At 38.4% G+C, this 20,777-nt stretch overlaps 1 long non-coding RNA gene across 1 annotated transcript in view; it reads left to right on the forward strand.

The window, feature by feature from the left end:
• The window catches only part of LOC134486292 (uncharacterized), a 100,297-nt gene extending 82,836 nt beyond the window's left edge, over positions 1-17,461 (forward strand). The window contains exon 2 of the long non-coding RNA XR_010065102.1: positions 16,990-17,461. This is a non-coding gene — a long non-coding RNA (uncharacterized LOC134486292). The remainder of the gene's footprint in view (positions 1-16,989) is intronic.
• The last annotated feature ends 3,316 nt before the right edge of the window (positions 17,462-20,777 follow it).

The following is a 20,777-nucleotide window of genomic DNA, read 5'->3' on the forward strand; positions in this document are numbered from 1 at the left end:
ACTTACACCAACCAATGGACAGAACCCCCTCTCCCTAACCCAGTGGGTTCCTGTGGTTGAATTTAGGAAACGCTGGAAGAAGCTGAGGAGCAGGGTGACCCACAGAAAGACCAGTAGTCTCAACTGACGTGAACCCCTGAGATCTCTCACTGAGCTACCAATCAGGCAGCATACACTCGCTGATATGAGGCCCCCAACACACATACAGCAGAGGACTTCCTGGTCTGGCCTCAGTGAGAGAAAATGCACTTAACCCTCGAGAGAATTGAGGCCCCAGAGAGTGGGGAGGTCTTGTGGTGTGGGGTTGGGGGAGGAGGTGAGGAGGGGGTAGGAGTTGGAGTGGGGCTGGGGTAGGGGGGATGTCCTCTTGGAGATGGAGGAGTGGGTATGGGATGAGGAACAGTTAGAGGGTAGACTGGGAGGGAGATAAAGACTGAACTGTAAAAAATGATTAAAGATAATAATATAATAATAATAATAATAATAATAATAATAATAATAATGGAAGTCATTGGAAAAGTACAGTATCTATGTTTTCCATCACTGAAGTTTGCAGTGAATCTGTTATTCTCTGGGTCGTTCAGGTGAATTCATACTCTGCCCACCCCTTGTCTTAAGAGTCTAAAATCTCTTCCTCTTCTTTCTACTGCTGAATATATGACTTAAAATGTGACTAAGCCCCGTTAATTCTCTTGTGATTTGTAAAGCCAATAGCAGTCTTAAAACTTTCATAGAGTAAAAATTAGGCAACTTGGGAAGCTATTAATGTTCATATTTATTATCCTGGTATAGTTAAAAATACATGAAGAGTACCTTGGTCTAGTAAAATCTAAGTTACTGAAATCATACTATTTACACAGTTACAACTAATGACAGTTCTTTAGAAGAGAAAACTGTTAATGTCATAAATCTCAAGGCAAATCTAGGTTCTGGTAACCATAAACAAAAATATTTTTACAGCTAGAAAAGTTGTTTCTCAGAGATTATATCTTTCAATGGTGTTTTCAAATAGTAATAAGCTGGCTCAGTGGAGTTGGAAAGCGAAGTTGGAAGTAACCAAACGAACCCAAAATGTATGTGTGCATGATTAGCCTGTAAATGAAGCACTCTGGATTCATGCTCTCTGACGTAGAGTCACAGAGTATATATAATGTACTAACTCCTGTTCTGGGGACTTCGACTGTATCTGAAAAAAAAAACCTACACTAAATCACCTCCCAAGGTGCAATCTTCATGTTCTAAATGTAGTCTTCCTCTTCTTTGTGTACCATTATTACTGATCTTCTATTTTGATTTTTATCTTAACACAAATGCCAATATTTACATTATTATTTACCTTCTATTTCACCCGATGTGTTCAATGGTATGGTTTTTGTGAATGAAATGAAATGCTCTCTGAAACGATCAAAAAAATCTAAAAGTGAGTTCCAGCTGTTTGTCTTCAATTATGCCCCGGGAGCTGCCTAAACAAGGAATCTCTGTGTTTTGTGAACCCACAGGATTTAAGACATGATGCTGTCTTTCTGCTTGATAGAGTCAGCAATTATTCAAATGTTGAAAATTAATGGGATATATAAAATAAGTCAGGCAGGCAATAGACATCATTAGGTACAATGCAAAGTCTGATTATGCTACATAAGAAAACATGCCGATGGAAGCTGTTGCAAGGGCAAAATCAATGGAGATAAATGGCTCAGTAAATTAAAAATATGTCTTCTGTTCTGAGGATTATATATGAATAGTTAGAAGACTAACAAGAAACTAAGAAGAAAGCAGAAGTGAATAATTAGCAGTAAGTTAAAGGGGACTTCAGGAAGGACAAAATGTAGCCTTGGCTCTGTTGCAGTCAGAGGAGCAGAGCTATTTCCGCTCAGTCACCGGATGTTGCTGACTCAGTCTAAGAACTCCTATTTTTAGCTTCGCAGCAGAATTTTCAACACTCCGTCTTTTTCAGCGGAAGGACTAAATATTAATCTTCGTTTAATTACAGTCATTTCTGAATTCAAGGCAGTGCCTAGCAGTGGGCTGAGAGAGTCAGCCTTGGGCACTGTAGTTAGTTAGCTTAGGTGCCTGTGGGAGATTTCTGTGTTTCATGCTTTGTCCTTATCTTCCTTTCCATGTTTGCCTTCTTCCTATCTGCGTGAACTTGCTAATGCTAACAATGCTGCCTCTTATTTATTTACTTTTAAAATTATTATTGAGATTGTAAGGTAATTACATGTCTCCCCTCAGGTACATGTCTGCTTAGTTGTGTCTTTGATAGGATTTTAACATGTGTGACTTCAAACATCCCTTTGTCCACCAACAGCTCATAGTCCCTTGACCATACTCACTATAGTGCTTTGAAAAACAATTGAAGAAATGGAACTAAGAGTTTGTTGCACAAGAAACTACCTGATTGCTATTAAGATAGAATACTAACAGAAAATGTGCAAGAGTCCCCAAGATGGTGTCTTATGACTTCTTAGCTTGCCTCTGAGCTGAGGAACCAGGCCGCCTATACTACACCTACACATAATGTAGGAAGTATTACTTCACCCGAATTTCACACTTGGTATCACTTTCAAAGGTTGCAGTCTAGAATTTTTCTATTAAATTGAAAAAAAAACCGATTATATAAGAAGGAATTAAATATCATGTTTTCATCAAAGTAGAAAATTCTTGCATTTTCTTATTTTCTTTTTAAAAATAAAGTACTTTTATGAAAAATGTGCAAAGAATACAAAAGTCGTTGAAAACTGTGAATCATAAACATGTATGGTTGAATCTAAAAGTTGGGTATTTTTTTCTCCATCTTTATTAAGTTGAGTATTTATTTACATTTCAGTTGCTATTCCCTTTCCTGGTTTCTGGGCCAACATCCCTCTAACCCCTCCTACTCCCCTTATGGGTGTTCCCCTCCCCATTCTCCTCCCATTACCTCCCTCCCCCAAAAATCCTGTTCACTGGGGGTTCAGTCTTGGCAGGACCAAGGGCTTCCCCTTCCACTGGTGCTCTTACTAGGCTATTCATTGCTACCCATGTGGTTGGAGCCCAGGGTCAGTCCATGTATAGTCTTTGGGTATAAGCCTATTAGAATAAAATATTTCAAGTTCTCCAATATCGATTAATTTTGAGGATCATAGTACTGAATAATGCAAAAATTCATGAAATTTTTATAAAATCAAATGAAAAAGGAAACTCTGAAGCACTTTGTCTTAAACATTCTCAAAGATTTGGAAAACTGGCCTGTTCAGAGTCTCAAATATTTTTCTGCAAATTTCATTACTTTATTTTTCTTTATGTCTGCTTTCTCTGTGAGTTTGTAACACATCTTAACTTGATAGGCATTTTCTTTCTCTACATCCTCACCAGCATTTGTTTTTGGATTTCTTGATGATAGGCATTCTGACTGACATGAGGTACTATCACAAGGTAGTTTGAATTTGAGTTTCCCTGATGACTAGGGATGTTCAGCTCTTTTTAACACACTTGCTGAGCATTTGAGGCTCTTCTGTGAACTTCTTGTTCCTTTTACTAGCCCACTTATTGCTTTGATTTTAGGGTGTCTGAATATTACACACACACACACACACACACACACACACACACACACACACACACGCAAAATCATTTTATTTCAAGATACCAATAATTATAGAGAAAGCAGATTCAGAGTGAATCCAAGCCAATTTTACCTACTTGAGAAACTTTCTAAATTCACACAGTCTCAGTATCCTCACCTTTAATACAATTAATCAGTCGCAAAGAATTATTGTGAACTGTAAGGAATAGGAGTCCTGTAGAGATTTTTACATGCTAATTGGTTCATGCTACTAACTCACAACATAGTTTGTTATTTCTATAATCAGTGAATCACTGAAAATGTACCCTGACTTATTTTTTTGTGTAACATTATCACAGAAATCAGACCAGAAATCACTAGTAAGATTTAACAAAATGAACAAAATGTAGTGTTTTTAATGCATTATGTGAGAATTTTATACATGCATACAATATATTTTGGCTTTATTCACCCTCATTCTCTGCTTCCATTCCCTAGGTACTTTCATGCCTCCTCCCATCTTTATGTCTCCTCTCTTTTTCATTCTCTGTTTTTCCCTCTGTCTCTCTCCTAATTCCAATTAGTGCTACCCGTATATGCATGGGTGGGAGACCATGTACTGGAACATAATCAATCTACCAGAGATGACATTCCTAAACAACCTTTCCTCTACCCACGGCAGTTCTCAATCATCACTAGCTCCTCAGCTATAGGTGGAGGCTGTGTGCTCTCTCCTGCCCGTGTGAGACTGTTGACTGGTTTGGTCTTTGCAGTTAATGCACAGGCCTTGCTGTGAATCCGTGAGTACAATAGCCCTATAATGTCTGGCAGTATTTCATCCCAGTCCTCCACAGCTTCTCTTCTTACTATCTTCTGCTTCCTTTTCGTGATGGTTTTTGAGATATGAACATGTGTGATATGTCCCATTTATGACTGAATACTAACTGTCATTCGAACATCTCTGATAAACTGAGTCTCTGATAAGGATTGAGTGCTGAATTCATCTATGATTTTAGAGACATGTATTTAGAAGGCAGTTTCATATTATTTCTATTAACAACAATAGTGGTAGAAGGTCATCCTGAGGGTCTCTGAGCTCCCAAGTCACAGGCTTTTAGATGGACTTATAGTACTAGGCATGAGTTTATTTCTGAAGAGAGACCCTTAAATCCAATCAGAGAGTGGATTGTTACCCTCACAACATTCATGCCAATATTGGACATATCTTGCCAGGCCAGTCATTTTGGTAGCTCACAGGATTCACAAGTGGTTAAGAGAGTGTTGTTAACTTTTTGCCCTCAGCAGCCTGCACAGCACGTTCTTGTACTATGGAAGACAGTCAGCAGAAGCAGATTCCACATCAGTACCAATCTTTTGTCCAAGTCCTGTGACCAAAGTGTTTGGCGTCTTTAGCAATAGGGTCATACTATCAAAGCTTGGTGGCAATATACTGCAATGGTTTTAGTGTCTCTGGTACCTTATTTTTGACCAAAGGAAGATGTTTTCGGATAAAAACCAAAATCAACCAATCAACCAAACAGTATCTGTATCCGGCTATGATGTGGATTGCAAACACAAAACTCTTTCTAATGCACGGTATTCATTCTAGCTGTTTAAGGGATGAACTTTGGGACATAAAGTTGAATTACTCAGCAAAATAAAAACTACACTTTCAATATCACTTCCATGTTGTGGCCAGATGCTCCTTGTCCTTGGTTTTCCTGATGAAAGTCTTTGAGTTAGTGGAATCCCAGAAGCATCAGTTCCGCTAGAGAATCTTCAGAGAAGGTCTGTTATGAATACAGGGATGATTACAAAGAATGCTTCTAATGGCCAGGTGAATTCATGCCCATGATTATTTCTAGTTCATACAGGGTATGGTGTATTTCCATGTCTTGGATGGCAGCATATGTAAGTCATGGGAAATGAATTATTTTCTGTAATTCTTCAAAGTTTTATGAATAAGCTATGGACTCAACAAGTGACTTTCTTACCCATCAGCAATTAAAGACAAAAGCAGTGTTGAAAATCAGAATAACAAAACTATGCCATCTGAATTTTAAAAGAGTTTACATACTTTTCTATGCTGGGTTCTGTATATCTATTTGAGGATGCTTGAATGTTTCTGTGTGGGGGTAAATGAGAAAAGATAAGAATGTTTGCTGGATAACAGTAAGATGAAAGTAAAAATAAAATACAGTTCTTCCTTTATCATATAATTAAGCATTTCCAATTATGTGACTATTGAATTTTTAATCTGATCAAATGGTCAGAGGCAGATGGGGACTCGACAATATGATAATGTAAGCAATTTACAGGTAGTATCTTTTGAATCAACAAGTTGCTTCTCCTGGTTAATGGAAGACAATGGGTCTATACAAAATTGTGAACATTACAAAGCTCTTTTGCGTGTGTGTTAAGTTGTGTCTTTGAGGTCATTTCTGATGCCTCTCATGTCTTGACTAATATGAAGTTGTTCTAGGTCCATGATTCCATTATTACTAGAAAAAACTTTGGATTATTTTGTGGCCATAGCGAATTCAGATAAAGAGCATAAATTAAAACAAAAGCAATTGAAAAATGTCAGATAAGAATTTTGAGATATGGAGACATCCTATATTTATAAATAATATAGTTGCTTCAACTACTTAATTTATTCTAAATAAAAACTTGGATGCCAAATACTGAGAGATATGTGCCAAATCCTTCTCACAATGGGAGGAGAAAGAATTAGCATCTGTATAAAGATAACATTAAATGATGATCTCATTTTCCACTTCTTGGTTAGGGAGAGTTAAGTATATAATTACCTTATCAGAATTGCTTTCTCTCTGCCTCTCCTCCATTTTATTTTTCTCCATCTGGATTATTTATTTTTAACATATCCCATATGTACTAGTTATTTGTTATTGCTATGGGCAAATATCAGAAGAGAGGTATTTACTGAGCAGGTGGTTTGAAAAGATACAGTCACCGTGGTAGACAAGACATGGTAGCAGGTGACCCATGATGGCAGGAATGTGCTGGAATTCCCCAACTCCTCTCAACTCAGTGAACACTTAGTACAGAGGAAACAGAAAGCGGAGCTGGCCTATCCATCTCAAAGTCTGCTCCACAGTGGCCCTTTATTCTTTTTTTTCCTAGCTGGCTTCCACCAGCCAAGGACCAAAGTACTCACACACAGGCCTGTGGGAGACATCACACATCCAAACCGTAATAATGGCCTTTACTTTTTAATTACCTCTTCCTTATTCTGAGTTAAGTTTCAAGAGCAGACACCTTTTTTTTTTTATTAACTTGAGTATTTCTTATATACATTTCGAGTGTTATTCCCTTTCCTGGTTTCCGGGCAAACATTCCCCTAGTCCCTCCCCCTCCCCTTGTTTATGGGTGTTCCCCTCCCCATCCTCCCCCCATTGCCGCCCTCCCCCCAACAATCTAGTTCACTGGGGGTTCAGTCTTAGCAGGACCCAGGGCTTCCCCTTCCACTGGTGATCTTACTAGGATATTCATTGCTACCTATGAGGTCAGAGTCCAGGGTCAGTCCATGTATAGTCTTTAGGTAGTGGCTTAGTCCCTGGAAGCTCTGGTTGCTTGGCATTGTTGTACATATGGGGTCTCGAGCCCCTTCAAGCTCTTCCAGTTCTTTCTCTGATTCCTTCAACGGGGGTCCTATTCTCAGTTCAGTGGTTTGCTGCTGGCATTCGCCTCTGTATTTGCTGTATTCTGGCTGTGTCTCTCAGGAGCGATCTACATCCGGCTCCTGTCGGTCTGCACTTCTTTGCTTCATCCATCTTGTCTAATTGGATGGCTGTATATGTATGGGCCACATGTGGGGCAGGCTCTGAATGGGTGTTCCTTCTGTGTCTGTTTTAATCTTTGCCTCTCTATTCCCTGCCAAGGGTATTCTTGTTCCCCTTTTAAAGAAGGAGTGAAGCATTCACATTTTGATCATCCGTCTTGAGTTTCATTTGTTCTAGGCATCTAGGGTAATTCAAGCATTTGGGCTAATAGCCACTTATCAATGAGTGCATACCATGTGTGTTTTTCTGTGATTGGGTTACCTCCCTCAGGATGATATTTTCCAGTTCCAACCATTTGCCTACGAATTTCATAAAGTCATTGTTTTTGATAGCTGAGTAATATTCCATTGTGTAGATGTACCACATTTTCTGTATCCATTCCTCTGTTGAAGGGCATCTGGGTTCTTTCCAGCTTCTGGCTATTATAAATATGTCTGCAATGAACATAGTGGAGCACGTGTCTTTTTTATATGTTGGGGCATCTTTTGGGTATATGCCCAAGAGAGGAATAGCTGGATCCTCAGGCAGTTCAATGTCCAATTTTCTGAGGATTCTCTAGACTGATTTCCAGAATGGTTGTACCAGTCTGCAATCCCAACAACAATGGAGGAGTGTTCCTCTTTCTCCACATCCTCACCAGCATCTGCTGTCACTTGAGTTTTTGATCTTAGCCATTCTCACTGGTGTGAGGTGAAATCTCAGGGTTGTTTTGATTTGCATTTCCCTTATGACTAAAGATGTTGAACATTTCTTTAGGTGTTTCTCAGCCATTCGGCATTCCTCAGCTGTGAATTCTTTGTTTAGCTCTGAATCCCATTTTTTAATAGGGTTATTTGTCTCCCTGCGGTCTAACTTCTTGAGTTCTTTGTATATTTTGGATATAAGGCCTCTATCTGTTGTAGGATTGGTAAAGATCTTTGCCCAATCTGTTGGTTGCCGTTTTGTTCTAACCACAGTGTCCTTTGCCTTACAGAAGCTTTGCAGTTTTATGAGATCCCATTTGTCGATTCTTGATCTTAGAGCATAAGCCATTGGTGTTTTGTTCAGGAAATTTTTTCCAGTGCCCATGTGTTCCAGATGCTTCCCTAGTTTTTCTTCTATTAGTTGGAGTGTGTCTGGTTTGATGTGGAGGTCCTTGATCCACTTGGACTTAAGCTTTGTACAGGGTGATAAGGATGGATAGATCTGCATTCTTCTACAGGTTGCCCTCCAGTTGAACCAGCACCATTTGCTGAAAATGCTATCTTTTTTCCATTTGATGGTTTTGGCTCCTTTGTCAAAAATCAAGTGACCATAGGTGTGTGGGTTCATTTCTGGGTCTTCAATTTTGTTCCATTGGTCTATCTGTCTGTCTCTGTACCAATACCATGCAGTTTTTATCACTATTGCTCTGTAATACTGCTTGAGTTCAGGGATAGTGATTCCCCCTGAAGTCCTTTTATTGTTGAGGATAGTTTTAGCTATCCTGGGTTTTTTGTTATTCCAGATGAATTTGCAAATTGTTCTGTCTAACTCTTTGAAGAATTGGATTGGTATTTTGATGGGGATTGCATTGAATCTGTAGATCGCTTTTGGTAAAATGGCCATTTTTACTATATTAATCCTGCCAATCCATGAGCATGGGAGATCTTTCCATCTTCTGAGGTCTTCTTCAATTTCTTTCTTCAGAGTCTTGAAGTTCTTATTGTACAGATCTTTTACTTGCTTGGTTAAAGTCACACCGAGGTACTTTATATTATTTGGGTCTATTATGAAGGGTGTCGTTTCCCTAATTTCTTTCTCGGCTTGTTTCTCTTTTGTGTCGAGGAAGGCTACTGATTTATTTGAGTTAATGTTATACCCAGCCACTTTGCTGAAGTTGTTTATCAGCTTTAGTAGTTCTCTGGTGGAACTTTTGGGATCACTTAAATATACGTCATATTGTCGGGCAGAGACCTTTTATTTATTAATTTATTCATTCCAAATATTTTGGGGATTATTAGTAAGAATTTAAATGGATTTGTGAACTGCTGGAACTGTAACAATGCTTTCGTTGATGTTTACTTATTAAAATTTATCAGCTGAATTACTCTTGAGGTTTCAGCACCTGTTAGGAGGCGTAAATAACACTCACCAGGTGGATTTATGGCAGATGTGTTACTGAGAGCCTGGACTCTTGTTGTGTCTCCCTTCAGTCTCTTCCCATGGTGTGCACAGAAGCAGTACCAATGATTTTTTCCTCACACATTTCTCTTTTTTGTTCTGTGATTCTCTCCAGACCATCTGTTCTCAGCTTTGTCCAAACTCTTCTTTTCTGGGTGAAAAATGCCCTAAATGCCCTCCAGACAAAGTTGAAGGTTTTGTTTTGTTTTGTTTTAAACTTCCTTGTCTCTATCTTCTCCTTTAAAATATCTGCTTATGATTTCAAATTTAAGCTTAAAAGGCTTATAATTGCTATGATTGACAGGGGCCAGGGATGTGTAATGCTAATTTAAGATTTTGTAAGTCTTAAATTAGGTTTTTATTAAGTCTTCATTCCTTGATTACAGACTATTTTGTTCTTTTAGGAAACAAAACAAATGAACAAATCCCAGTTCTTTTCTTACTTCAAACACTAGATGTCTCTCTAGTGATGTTCAGAGACCCTGGATTCCACAGCAAGGAAACATTCATTTACCCATGTCACCTTTCAGAAGACAGAAGACAGCCACTTGTCTGTACTGTGTTCCTGTTTAGCATCGATGTGCTCATGTGCTTGCGTTTCAAGCATGGCTATTTTTTTTTTTACAGACAGTAGAGAACACATAGAGCAGTATGACATGTATTATTTCATTCTGTTCATACAGCAATCTTATAAACCATGCAGTATCTTTTTGTCTTTATAGTTTCAGAAAGAGAGGTCCAGTAATATTGTAGATCAGTTGGAAATTGACTTAATAACTAGTGGAGGACTCTAAGGTCACTCACTTGTTTTCTCCTTCTGACCCATATTTAAGTCATAGTTTTCCTAGGGGAAAGAAGTTGAGAATAGAAGACTCCAGTTTGGTTTCCAGCACCCACATCAGGCAGGTCAAAACTGCCTAAAATCCAGTTCCAGGGAACCCAACACATTCTTCTGGCATCGATGGGCACCTGAACTCCAATGCACATACCCCACTCCTTTAAATATATATATATATTTTTTTTTAAGTATATACATATATACTTAAAAACAAAAATTGAAATCTTTTTTTTCTTTTTTCTTTTTTTCAGAGCTGGGGACCAAAAATTAAAATCTTAAAAGATGACAATCTCTTTCTCTTCCACCCACAATAAAAGTTTTAGTATTCATTTATTACACTTACCATGTTAGCAAAATCTTTCTAATACAATCTTGTTTCAGTTAATACTTCTAAATTGGTAGATATGCTCAAGTAACATGGAAGACTGAGGCTACTCCTCCCTTTGGTCTGAACCTTGGATAACCCTGGCTTGTGATTAGCTTTGAGGAGATATACGTGTGAGCCTACATTCCTCTGTGTACTTTATTTGCTGCCAGAAGAAACATTTAATTTCCTGATGGGAGAAATTATCTTTAAAGGAAGAGTCCCATTCTTTCTATTGTTACTTAAGGTTCCCTGGATGGTTTCAGTTTTAATGTAGTACAAACAAGAACTCCCTTAGATTATGGTTAAATAAATATATATAGGAAATGTTCCTTCTTACGAGTTTGTGTATTTTATGTGATAGTGGGCCAGTCTTGTTTTGATATGTTAGCAACACCCATGAACAGTTTTGTAGCTATGTCCAAGCAAAGTTTGGACTTGCTTTTTCTTTCAAAGTCTAGGAAAATGCAAAATTAACTGTATCTTTTGATCAGGAATTCTATATGATTTATAGTTAGAAAAACTAAACTATTTAAAAATATAAATTTGCATTATAAAATATTTATCTTCATCTATTTAGAAGTCTTTATTTAAAACACTCATACTTATTTTCTTTTTCTACCTTATTTCCCTTATAGCTTAAAGGAAATCAAATTGCAGAAGTGTTATTGGTTTTACTGATCTTTCTTTCTTAGTGATTTTTCCTATCATCGTCACATCAGGTCCATCTTGAAAGATAAATACCTCGGCCAAGTTTAGCTGAAAGGAAGTCTTCGCTGAGTCACAGAGGATAATGGTTTGGATAGCTCCAATTTGTTTTAGTGATTTTTTTTCTCTAGCTTTTCCGGACTTCAAGAAGGAAGAATATTATATTTCTCATACATGGAGAAATGTGTGAGGAGAAATTGAGTCTTGCTCTGTGAATTGTACATCCCACAATTATCTTCCTTGTCTTCTTCTAGCCCTCCTTATTCAGTGTGTTAAGAGGGATGTGTTACAGTTGGTTTCACAGGAAATGAACTTAATAATCTTTTCAGAGCTGACTGACAGTGGCTGGAAAGCAAGAACATTGAGGTTTAGAACCCAGAATGTTCTCACAGCAGCCATGAGGTTCATATTATACTCTCTATGCTCAAGACCAATAAACATCTTGTTAGAGAAGAAAAATGAAAATATGTTCTGAATACTTTAAGACTGAAAATAGTAATTAGGGTTATTACTCGGGCCATTATTGAAAGAAACATTAAATGATGCATTTTAATAAAGAAGGAAGGATAGATAGCATAGAATAAGATGCTAAGAATGAAGAAGTTAATTAATATCGGGATTAATTTGCTTTGAGAGATGTTGAATAACCTGTAGATCAATTTATATCAACAATGGATACAAATTGCAATGCTAAAATAAATAGTAATGTGTAATTGAGTGCCTTCAGAGTAGTAAGCTCTGGGAAATTGAGAGTTGGCTCAGCAATTAAGGGGGTTTGGCTTGCTTGCAGGAGACTACCTTTTAGTTCCTTTCACCACATGGTGCCTCACTGCCATCCATAACTTTAGATCTAGCATCTGACATCTACACACAGACAAAACACTCACACACATAAAAATAAATAAGTCTAAAAAAACCAGACATCTTTTTTTCAATATTTTCAATTTTTTCCATCTTTATTAACGAGTATTTCTTATTTACATTTCGATTATTATTCCCCTTCCCGGTTTCCAGGACAACATCCCCCTAGTCCCTCCCCCTTCCCTTCTATATGGGTGCTCCCCTCCCCATCCTCCCCCCATTACCACCCTCCCCGCCAACAATCACCTTCACTGGGGGTTCAGTCTTGGCAGAACCCAGGGCTTCCCCTTCCACTGGTGCTCTTACTAGAATATTCATTGCTACCTATGAGGTCAGAGTCCAGGGTCAGTCCATGTATAGTCTTTGGGTAGTGGCTTAGTCCCTGGAAGCTCTGATTGCTTGGCATTGTTGTTCATATGGGGTCTCGAGCCCCTTCAAGCTTTTCCAGTCCTTTCTCTGATTCCTTCAATGGGGGTCCCATTCTCAGTTCAGTGGTTTGTTCCTGGCATTCGCCTATGTATTTGCTGTATTCTGGCTGTGTCTCTCAGGAGAGATCTACATCCGGTTCCTGTTGGCCTGCACTTCTTTGCTTCATCCATCTTATCTAATTGGGTGGCTGTATATGTATGGGCCACATGTGGGGCAGGCTCTGAATGGGTGTTCCTTCTGCCTCTGTTCTAAACTTTGCCTCACTATTCCCTCCCAAGGGTATTCTTGTTCCCCTTTTAAAGAAGGAGTGAAGCATTCGCAATTTGGTCATCCTTCTTGAGTTTCATTTGTTCTGTGCATCTAGGGTAATTCAAGCATTTGGGCTAATAGCCACTTATCAATGAGTGCATACCATGTGTGTTTTTCTGTGATTGGGTTACCTCACTCAGGATGATATTTTCCAGTTCCCTCCATTTGCCTACGAATTTCATAAAGTCATTGTTTTTGATACCTGAGTAATATTCCATTGTGTAGATCTGTTACAAATGTTAAAAGTGAAAACAAGTGATTAGATAAGATGCCCACATGACCTCCTCCAATAGTCAAGAATACTTCAGAGATGGAAAGAATGTAAGAGCCAAATGATGGAGAGAAAGATAAAATGCTGTCCTATGGGCATGACATAGTCATGAGCTAGCAGTTGTTGCCTATATAGGACCTGCATAAACTTGAGCCATTAGACACTTAGTCATAGATGGGAGACCATACAGGGGCTCCCCTCATTCAGAGGAGCAGTCGAGGGGTGTTGGAAGAGACAGAGTCATTACCTTCAGTGATGTGGCCATTTATGAGTTACTCACGATTCAGTGTATAGCTTTACATCTATGCCTATGTGAGTGTCTTGTTCAACCTAGTGGGACATAAAGCAAAAACAAAACAGAAAAGACATAAAAGTAGGATGGGGATTTTATGAAAGGAAGAGGAAAGGTTGGTGAGAATAGAAGGAGTATAAAGAGGGTGGGGGAGGGTTGGGGATTTAGCTCAGTGGTAGAGCGCTTGCCTAGCAAGCGCAAGGCCCTGGGTTCGGTCCCCAGCTCCGGAAAAAAAAAAGAGGGTGGAGGGATGGGAGTGACCAGAATGTACTGTACACATGAATGAAATTGTCAAAGAAAAAATTAATAAATACAAACAAAAATAATAAAATTGGAGTCCAAGGTTTTCCAGATCTTTGTTTTCTGGAGACATGGAGTGACTCTGAATAAACATTCACTCTATGAGGTCAAGAATCCATGCCAAATATTTAGGGATAAACATTATACAGAAAGCAATAGAATATAAAACAAACACAAACCAGCCAGACTATGCTGCTCTAACTAAAGGAAGAAAAAGAATAAAGGGAAATTAGAGTAGACAAAGTAAAAATAAACATAAGATTAAAAACATATCTAAATAGAACAGAGATAACAATAAATGCTAATGACTTAATTTTACCTCTAAAAGGCTGGGGGCCACTTAAAATTGGATTTTAAAAATCCAGTTATATATTGTTTATGAGAAATATATCTAAACATGATTATGAAGCAAAGTGGAAAACATTGAAGTGGAAAAACACACCCGAATAGGATTCCAACCACATCTGTTCTTTTAATGTTACTAAAGAGAGAAATAAATTTTAAACCCCAAAGGAGTTAATTTCATTTGATTTTATAGATACTTGTAAGAGATGTGAATTGGTAACCCATGGTTCTAATTTTCCTCATTTTTAAAGATATGCTATCTAATTAAGCTTGTTGGCAATGTTTTGGTTAATATCATCAGAGATGTATTCTATAATTTTCATGTGCTAGTTTTGGTTGATTTTAGTGCCATAGTAATTTTGACTTCATATATTGAGAAATATCCCTAACTTGTGTCTCCACAAGAGAAGATATGTAATTAACATTGTTTCTTTTTCTTCAATATTTGGAGAAGTTTAATAATGGAACAGCTAGTGGGCAAATTTTATTAAAGATTTGATTTATGAAAGTTTTACAAGTACAAAACCAATTTGATAGCAGGTGAAAATCTAGAATTTTGCTACTGAGTTTTGATCATTTTTATCTGCTAAGGAAGTGGTATTCGTTTGTGCTGTTGAAGCAAGGGGCACCCTTGTGGTTTTATTTTTGTTTGTTTGTTTTTTGTTTGTTTGTTGTTGCTGTATCTGTGGAAATGGCCCCTCATCTTGGCCCCCCTTTTTTTTTCTAATTCAAGGGTTTTCCAGATTCCCACAAAACTCCTTGCTTGACCCGTGATTGTTAATCTTTTAATCTTTAAATATTTATAGGTATTTTTCTGCTACTAATATTTAGAGAACATAATTTACATGACCCAAATTACTTCAGCTTTATTGAAATTAGTTTTGGGGCCTGTCTTGATGAGAATTCCATGTGTGCTTGGGTGAAATGCATACTCTGGTATTATTGGATGAAATGGTCTCTAAATTTCAGTCAAGTTAAGTTGGCTGCCTTCTGCTCATGGATTCAGTGTCCTTTCTGGTTTTCTAGCTATTCTGAGGGGAATTACAAATACATACAGAAAAATCTTCATGTGAAGTCCCCTAAGTATTGAGTTCAAAGGTTAGATGTATCTTAATGAACTAAGACAAAAATAACTCACCGTATTTATTCAGCTACTTACATTTTTCTTTCCTTTTTTGCTTTTCCCATAGTTCACAGTTCTAAATTTTCCATTGGTATAATTCCCATTAAGTCCTTTGTTTGGGCAAACTTTTTGTGGTTTTCTCAGCTTCTTGTGTTTTAAAATTGAAAATGTGTTTTTCAGAGAATCAGGAGGCCAGTTCTCATCCACCAGACCTTCCAATTGTGCTCTATTACAGACTCCAGTGGCAAAGTGAAGAGTTTACATTTATGTTATCCTCAGGCCTTAGTAGCTCTTGTCAATTTTTTTACTTTTCCTCTGTTATTTATCATCCATATACTTTGAAACCCAGGGATGATATCATCATCTCCATTATTTTACTGAGCCTATCTATAGAATTTGAAAGCTATGGTTATTCCAGTTTTCAAGTTTTAGATTTTCCTTTGCTCCTTCTCTTGTAAATAGCATTTTCTATTTATCTGTTAAGGACTTTGTTTCTGCTTATTTCAGTGGTGTTCCTCTTTGTTCCATGAAAAAGGTTATAAAAGATGCGTTAAATTTTTTATTATAGCATTTGGGTCATCGTCAGTTTGACATCTATCGATTCTTCTTTCTTTGGAATGTTGGCTCAGGTTTCCTAGTTATTATTTACAATTGTAAGCAATATGTTTTGTAGTTTCATACACTGATGAAAATCCTCTGAAAGCTGAAGGTTTTGTTTGCTAGTCAATCAGCCAGCTGGGATTATAACTTGAATTCCCTTTGCCCTTGGTATATGGTAATCCTAAATCTGTTTATTATGAGAGGCAATTGGACCTGGAGCTGGTCAACAGGACCACTCTCAAAGCCTTTACCACACTTTTTTTTTATCCAGGCAGAGTTTGGGGTGAGCCTGGGAATTGCTTCTTGCTCCTCTATTGAGTTTCCTTTCCATTTTTGGTTTTAACTTTGTGCTTTCTGGATCCCCTTCCTACCCCATAATATGGCAGGCCAGAAAGAAAGCCTTCTCTACAGTGTTGACACCCACACACTTGTGAAGTACCCTGGAGGCACAGGGACAAAAGAAATCATAGAAAATAAAAATGGAGAGTCCTGCTTCAAGGCTTCTACAGAGTGGCCATGTTCCTTCCTTCCTTCCTTCCTTCCTTCCTTCCTTCCTTCCTCCCTCCCTCCCTTCCTTCCTTCCCTTCTCCTCCTCCTCCTCTTCCTCCTCCTCCTCCTTCTTCTTGACATGTCCCGCTGTCTCAGGGTTTGAAGAGTCTAGAATTCTACTGCTGCTACCATTGGCACAGTCAATAAACACAAAAACTAAACGTACTGGCCTTTGCACACTATCCCTACTTTCTGGCATGTAGAGTTTCCACATGAAAAACCTGGAAAACAGGTTTTTCTGAAAATAGGCTTGCTGTCTGTATGTAAAGTTCACTCCTCAGACTTGATCCATATTTAAAAAGAACTCTGAAGAACCTGAAAGGAAAAGTCTTTGGAATAGAGGGCATCAAATAGACTCTTTCACATGTTTAACATATTTCATAATAATAAGGTGAGTGTGTGTAAAAACTGATTGACTACAAGAGGTAAAACTATGCATTTTGACCAAGTGCTGCTCAGATCTACTTGCTGGAACATGAACCAGCAGTTTCCATTTCTGCTCTCTTGGTAGATGAACTTGAGCAGAGATGTAAAGAAAGGAGAGATGGACTGATACAGAAGAGGATGCTTGCAGCTAACCATCAGACAGAGCATGGCGATCCCTATGGAGGAGTTAGAGAAAAAACTGAAGGAACTGAAGCAACTCCATAGGAAGAACAACAGTATCAACCAACCAGACCCCCTAGAGCTGCTGGGGACTAAACCATCGCCCAAAGAGACAGACCTATGGCTCCATCTGCATATGTAGCAGAGGATGGCCTTGTCAGGCATCAATAGGAGGAGAAGTCCTTGGTCCTGTGAAGGCTCGATGCCCCAGTGGGGAACGCCAGGGTGTTGAGGTGGATGGGTGGGAGTGGGAGCATCTTCATAGAAGCAAGGGGAGGGGAGGAGGGAGGATGGGAGAGGGGGAAACGAGCTAACATTTGAAATGTAAACACACAAAATATCCAATAAATAAAAACAAGAAAGAAGAGATGGGAAAAGAGTGTGGATTCTGTCATGAAAAAGGAAACGGCCATAGGCTTCCTCTTTCAAACTTTTGTAATTATGAGCTTGTTAGAGATACCAGGGACATTTTACCATTGTTTTGTATATTTACTTTTCTCTTTTAGGAAATGGAAAGGAGAACTTTTGGGAAACTTAGGTGAGTGTAAAAAACACCATTCTTCTTTGCCTTGAAGATCATGTGTTAACGTGTGCCATAAAGAGTAGCCTTATTTTCCCTTTCTAGAATTAGTTTGTGTGGGCATAATTTAAAACTTCTACCTCAGGGAATATATTGTTAATGGAGTTGAGTTACTAAAATTTTTGGATCCTTTATATACATTTGATTGAAAGAATTTTAAATATTGAATGCCAAATTAAATTAATAACCAGTACACAATATATTCCTCCCTTTTTTCTCTCTTCTCCCTTACAAGCAAGGCCTATGAAGATGTGCCACCCTAATAGAGACAGAGCCAGAACAAACACGCCTTGCCCTGCTATATATAACGCTGTTTCATAAAGTGGGAAGGGAAAAGAAAACCCAAGGGGTACAAGAGAAAGCAATTGTTTTGGAATGATGGCTCTTAAGAATAAACATAAAATGAGAGATAATAATCTAGTTTCTGCAGGAAGTGGAGATAACACAGGGTGGTCCCCACATATAGATAATCTTGTCTGGGTTGTTGAAGTAGGAGTGGCCAAAACACTCAGCTTTGAACCCACTGGAGGAAGAAGGAGGATGTTAACTACTCCACCCTTTCCTCCTCCTGTGCTTGGATCTTTTTTGTGTGTGTTCTTCTTTGTGATGGGGGCACTTGGGAGATACTTATGTCCTTTTCATGTCTGGAGAGGACAACTGGAGTGCTTGCAGCGGGGACTGGGAGTCTAGTTTAATAATAATTGGAAATTTTAAGAGGCAGGACACATGATTTCCTAGGGTTTCCTACACACCCAGTTCTGCCAGTACGCAGATGAGATCAGTTTTCTGATCTGGGATGGAGCTGGATGTCTTCACCAGATACTCTCCACAGAGCCTTGCAGTTCGAAACCAGAGCTTCCAGGGACTAAGCCAATACCTAAAGACTATACATGGACTGACCCTGGACTCTGACCTCATAGGTAGCAATGAATATCCTAGTAAGATCACCAGTGGAAGGGGAAGCCCTGGGTCCTGCTAAGACTGAACCCCCAGTGAACTAGATTGTTGGGGGGAGGGCGGAAATGGGGGGAGGGTTGGGAGGGGAACACCCATAAGGAAGGGGAGGGGGGAGGGGGATGTTTGCCCGGAAACCGGGAAAGGGAATAACACTCGAAATGTATATAAGAAATACTCAAGTTAATAAAAAAAAAAAAAGGTAAATACAGAAAAAGCTTAGTCCAGGAATCTCATTCTTGGCTCATCTAGAGAACAAACTGGATTATGGTTTGGTTAATTATTTTCATAAGAATATATAAGTTCATAAGATGAACAGTTATTATACAAATAAAGGCCAGTAAAACTTACTTTGTAAAATTAAAGTAACAGAGCATTGGTCCTGATAGACTGTACACAAAGCTAGCTGTCTAAAGCACTGTGTGTCTATATTCCTAGCTTTTATATTTTAAAGTAAGGTTAACCTCAAAGGGATTTTTGCAAAAAGAGGTAAAAAAATTTTGAGTTTCAAAAGCCTTCACTAGTTTCTGCCTGTATAAAAAAAGTTTTAAGGCACCAAATGTTTGTGAGCTTCAATTTCTCGATATTTATATTTATAATTTATTTATCATAATAAGTGCCTATTTGAATGACACAAAAAATAAGCAAATGAAGTCTTGTTTGTGAATAGTTAATGTGCTGTTCCTTTTCTTCATTTGTTTATAACCCGTGTCTTAGGGACATATAATTTTTTTCTACTGAAAAGCTAGAAAGTTGGGCATTAACCTTAAATCAATTTTTCAAATGTTAGTCTATATAACCAGTATTTAAACAGAACTATATTAGAGACATGTTAGTTAACTTTTCCATTGCCACAATAAATACCTGACCTAATAAAGATCAGCATAAAAAGAGGGAAAAAAATAGCTTGATTAACAGTTTCAGAAGTTTCAATCCAGGAACATTAAGTGCCATCTTCTGGGATTATGGTAACCTAGAACACTGTAGCAGGGAGCAAAAGATGGAGGCATAGCTGCTCACTTTATGATGGCGAGGAAGTAGAGAAAGACAGACAGACACACAGATACACACAGATACACACACACACACACACACACACACACACACACACACACACACACACACACACCTCATGTGGTAGAGCCAGGAAGAGCTAGAGAAGGTACAGAGCTTTGTGGCAATAACTCTCTAAAATATTAAACTTAAATTTGTGATCAATCTGGTGATGCGATCAGTCTCCAAGGCCTCATCTCTTGATATGGTTGCTTTGGAGACCAATCCTTTTCAGCCTATGAGCTTCTAAGGGATATTTCATGCCCAAACCTTACAAAGTCTTTCCACATATGAAGACACCCATTTTTTTTAATTGGGATCATTTAGGAGTATATTTGAGAAGGCAAAGAGAAAGTAGAGTTTTAGGATACTGAATTCATTTCTCTTGTGAGTCACAGTTGAAATTGTCTGAGAAAATTCCTACAGTCTCCTTTTTGCCCTCGTTCTCCAGCTTACCAGTTGTATCTCCAAATAGTCTTTGTATTGTGAGCCACCACCTTCATAGGGAACTCCTCATACTGGCCCTGGGGGGGGGGTCTTTAGGTCTCTGACATTTCAGTTTCCTTGTATCATAATTTTTCACATTCCAAGCTGCTACTTGACATGTTTCTAGAAAGTGTATTTGGCAGGTTAACCCTCCAGACAAATCAGACAAATGTTGTTTCTAGGATTATGAGTTAGGGCAAAATTACAATATGCCCTGGAAGCATTTCAGGCATACAGCTGCAAATGAGTACCTCAGACTCTTCTCCAACCCCCTCATGTCCTCTCCAGCCTCAGATGTGATCCTAGTGTATACCACAGCTTCAGTAACCTTTGCAAGTCTTCGGCGACTCGCTTGTCTTACTGTATTTCACTTGACATACACGTCCTATATTCCTGCTTTAATCCAATGCAAAAGAGTAAAACCATCAGCCTTTAAGACTTCAGGCTGGACCACTTTTCTTATGTTTAGCCCACATGGACTCTGGTCCACATTTTCACACTAGCTTATGAGCCCTGTGAGATTGACTCTTACGTTCTTATTTCTAAGTCCTTTCCCTCTATTTCACAGTATTCTTCTCATGTTTTAGTATTTTCATTGTTGTTTTCTTAACATGGGAGTT

Source organism: Rattus norvegicus, chromosome 3 (assembly GCF_036323735.1).
Source record: "Rattus norvegicus strain BN/NHsdMcwi chromosome 3, GRCr8, whole genome shotgun sequence".
NCBI lineage: Eukaryota > Metazoa > Chordata > Mammalia > Rodentia > Muridae > Rattus > Rattus norvegicus.